Source organism: Heterocephalus glaber, unplaced genomic scaffold (assembly GCF_053883595.1).
Source record: "Heterocephalus glaber isolate CG9 unplaced genomic scaffold, H.glaber_assembly_v1.0 deba00001553, whole genome shotgun sequence".
Taxonomy (NCBI): Eukaryota; Metazoa; Chordata; class Mammalia; order Rodentia; family Bathyergidae; genus Heterocephalus; species Heterocephalus glaber.
The window spans coordinates 6,550,792-6,555,531 of NW_028258344.1; positions in this window are offsets into that span (position 1 = coordinate 6,550,792).

Below are 4,740 nucleotides of genomic sequence, written 5' to 3' on the forward strand. Positions count from 1 at the left end.
AAAATGGCATGGAACAATTTTTGACAGGCATAACTTCAGATTCTTTTGTAATATAAATGTAGAGATACCATTTTGGAAGGTTTTTAACATCTTGCCTGTTTACTGAATATAAAGAGTAAATGATTATTTGAGGACTTTCTCCTTTCTTACTGTGTAAGTTCTAAGTACTATAGTAAAAATAGTAGTTTCCAAAAAAAGGAATTAAAGGCAGCAGACATTTAAAAAAATAGTAGGCCCTCAAACCCCCACAAGATTGTGGTGTTATTCCAGCTTTTGCAATCAATAAAATAGTAAATATCTCTAAGGCAGAAGCATTATTAATTTAGTAAGATATAAATGTTTTTCATTACCTTTAGAATATTTTATGTTTGGTTTCTTCAGTTACTGGTAAGATATAATTTTCTTTACAGATGCTATTGATTTTGAAGCATAAATCACAAAATATAGGCCCTGAAAGGATGTCAAGGAGTCATCCTCTCCATATCTTTATCTTCACATATGAACCCATAGGTCCACCCTAGCCCATACTGGATAATGTTCATTGATTCTATTTTTAAAAGACCTTTGCAGGATGAGAGCCCTTCAGTTTTCTTTTGTACCATATTTCAGTATTTAATAAGTGATAAGGCTCTTAGGAAACTCCTCCTTATATCCCTCCTAAATTGCCAATGGCACATGGATTTAGAGTTCAGTCTTAAGTAACTGGAATGAATTACCTCTGCTATGGAAACAGACACCCACTCTGAATTAGAAAAAGTGTTGTCTGTGTGAAATAAATGGAAGATATTACTTCTCTGAGATGGAGTAAATGATTTTCAATCAAGTATCCAACTCTCATGAAGTGAGGCTCTTAAGTTAAGCAAGGTAATTGTCATCAACTGTCAAGGTGCTGCCCCCCAGAATGCTTGTGATCAGTTTCAACACTGGTGCCAAAATGGAAAGCAAAAGGTGAACCATGAGGAGTGGTCAGACAAATCATGGTCACGCTGTCTGGGTGATGGGTTATGCACACAGACAGGCATTTCACGTTGACCTCAGCCAGCATGTTATGTCTAAACAGAGGAGAACAAGCTGTGTATGTCAGTGTCTTGTGAGCTAGAAGGGACTTTGCCAACAAAGACATTTGTTCTCAGGGTTTTTTTTTTTTATAATATCAGTGTATTACCTGTGACAGTACAAATAACTTATATTCAGGTAAGTGTCTTTTATTTTCCTTTAAATTCACTTGTCTAATATTTGACCTTGATGTCTGATGAATTGTGATGGTGGAAGGTCAAGAGTTTTTGTGAATAGCCAGCACATGCTAAGGATGAAAGAATGTGCTGATTAAAAAATAAGATACTAGAGTTGACTGGTCATGGATTCATGTCTTTATTAGTAATATAACGGGGTAATTTAATGTTTTTGAAGCTAAGTTCCTTCAACAGTAAAATAGAGATAACCATATTAATACCATAAGTTTTCATAAGGTTAAAGTGACACGTTCCATGGGAAAACTAAATACAACTCCTCACTTTTTTCTGCCAATTTTTTATGGAAGCATAAACATGCTAATATTTATTTGTAACTCAGTAAACTTTTGCTTATCTTTTACATAAATACAAGTTCCAAATTCTTTGATGGAATCAAGAATGAATTATAAAATGATCCTAAAGTAAATCAATATAAGAGAAGTTAGGCCTATCTATCAAATATAAATATTCTCTGCACCCAATGAGAAAAAAAGTCATTGTAATGCAATACATAAAGATTGGTACAGAGTAAAACAGATAAAGGCTCAAAAATTTCTAATTTCTAGTTATGTATGATGATGTAATAGGAGCTACTAAAATTCATATGGTTTGTGATCTAGCAGAATTATCTTTTGCCACTGTTTTCTGTATATTACACTTTCATAGTAGTTCTTAAGAATCCACAGAAATGGGCTGGGTTTGTAGTTCAGTGGTGCCATGCCTGCCTGGGAAGTGCAAGGTCCTGAGTTCGTATTCCCCTGGCTCAGCTGTCCGCTCAAAAGGACAGTGACATCAGGCCTTACTACAGTGAAGCATCTTTACAAATTAATAATAGAATAGGAGGAAACCATTCTCTAATGAGGAATGTTTTACCCCTCTGAGGAGTGTTTCACTGTCCTGTTTTTATTCATACTGAAGGTCCTGCATTGGTCAGCTTTTTGTCACTATAATAAAATACCTGCCATATTTAACTTATAAAAAGAAAGGGCATATTTTTGCTCATGGTTCTGAAAGTTGTAGTTCAAGATTGAGTGGCTCAATCACATTCAGGTGCTGGTGAGGCAGCACATCATAGTGAGAGCACGTGCTAGGCTAATCATTTACATCTTGAACCATAAAGCCAAGAGAAAGACTGGATAGGCTCCCAAATCCCCTTTGGGGACAGAAATGCCAATGACCTAAGGACTATCCATTAGGTTCTGTCTCCCAAAGTTTCTACTTCCTCCCAATAGTGAAACCCTGTGGTCCAAGCCTTTAGCACATGGACCACAGGGAACAATATCTAAACCATAATACTTCCTGTCTTATATTCCACCTGATCTTCCCTCTTTTCTCTACTTGCAAACTCTTCCCCACCTACTGGCTCCTTTTGTGCAGTTCAAATCTAATGCAAAGTGAACAACTTCCTTTCACCCTTCCTCTTTATTACATTCTTTTACATCCAGATTGTGCTGCCTTTAAAAGTATGTAGTTTGTAAGATTATTCGTTTCTTGTAGAGTATGAAACAACTTAGAAGTCACCATCTATCCTAAGAACAAGTAAAAATCTTAACAAACTGAAATCTGTTCTTATACCTCGAAAAAGAAATAAGACCACAGGACAAAATGTTATCTCAAAAATTGGACAGAGACAAACAGGTAGATACAGACAATCAAAATTACCAGTGCAGAAACCCAGGAAAGTTACCTCTATGATGAACCTGTCAGAGTAGAAAATTCTGAACTATAATTGACAATTTGATGAAGGTCCAGAGCAGATAAGTCTGAGAGATAAAATCTCCAGGGAGACTGAGTCACTGGGGATCCTGCACTTGGGTGTGTTTTACTATCAAGAGTTCTATTAAGTTCACATAGTGAGTAGTGGACAAAAGTGTCCATGTTTCTGGTAGGAGCAAAGGGAACGTAGCCACCTTGAAATATGGCAGAGCCCTCCATTCTTTTTCACAAGTTATTTTTGAGAGTTTAACTTCTTCTTGGGTTTTTTTTTTTTTAATCAAAGACTAACCAACTTGAAGGAAGGAAGAACTTCACCTCCTGGCCATTCTGTAAAACTTAAGGGGGTGGGGTCAAGATGAAAAGAATTTGTGTTCATTTCACATCTCAGGATATGAGCTCAATGAGAGATCAATGCCTAGTCATAGAACCATGGGATTCTTCCTTTACCCCATACCTTATCACTGCACATATTACTAATGGCCTGTTTAGCACTGCCTTATTTTACATAGTACATCATGCCTGCCTTTCAACAACAACAACAACAACAATAACACAAATTTTAAGACATATGAAAAGGCAAAAAATACAGTTTGAACAGATACAGCAAGAATCAGAATGATGGCAATATGTTGCAATTATCAGATCATGAGTTTAAAAATAATTTTAGCTAGTATGTTAAGGGCTGTAATGGAGAAAATCAAACTATATATAAGAATTAATAGTGTAAAGAAGGGAGATGCAACATCTAAGGAAGAATCAAAAAGAAATGCAAGAGCTCAATAACACTGTAAAGAGTAATGGAGAATAATTTTCATTGCTTGTTAGCCAATTTGACATGGCTAAGGAAAGAATCTCTGAGTTTGAGGATATGTCAATGGGACTTCCAAAGCTTAAAACAGAAATGAATGAATAACAACTAAAAAACACTGGAACGGAGTGCACAAAATTTGTAGAACAACTGCAATATATACATAAATTATGTCTACTTATAAGAAAAATAAAGAAAAAGGAACAAAATAAACACTTGAAGCAATAATTACTGATAATTTCACAAAATTAATATCAAACATCAAGCCATAGATCTACAAAGCTCAGAACACCTATCTGGATGAATGTTCAAATCTCAACACCTGGGTAAGTCATATTCAAATTGTGGAAAAATCAAAGGTTAAGAAAAAAAATCTTGAAAGGCTCCGGAAAAAAAACACCTAATTTATAAAGGAGTAAAGATAACAATTACACTGACCTTTCCTCTGTAGAGAAGAGTAGAGTGAAATATTAGAAATATTGTCAGAAGGGGGTTTAATAATTAAGAATTCTGCATTATTCTTCAAAAGTGAAGGGGAAATAAAGTCTTTCTCGGATAAACAAATATTGAGGGAATTTGTTCTCAGTAAATTGCCCTTCCAATAAGAAAAATTGTCAAAAGAAGATCTTCAGAGATAAGGAAAATCAGCCTGGGGATTTAGCTCAGTGGTTCTGCCTTCTGCCTTGCAAGCAAGAGGTTCTGAGTTCAATCCCTGGTACCAAAAAAGAGAGAGAGAGAGAGAGATAAGGAAAATCATATAAATTAGAGACTTAGATCTACCTAAAGAAAAAAAAATCTGTGAAGGAATAAATAAAAATATTTATTCTTATTCTTAACTGACCCAACACATACAAGTTTGTTAAAAATAATAGCAATGTTAGATGAAAAGTAAATAGACATATAAGCTTAAGTGTTTCATAGTTTCTCTTATATAAGAAACCCCCAAAATAAATAAAGAGCAAAATGAAAAATAAATAATAGGAA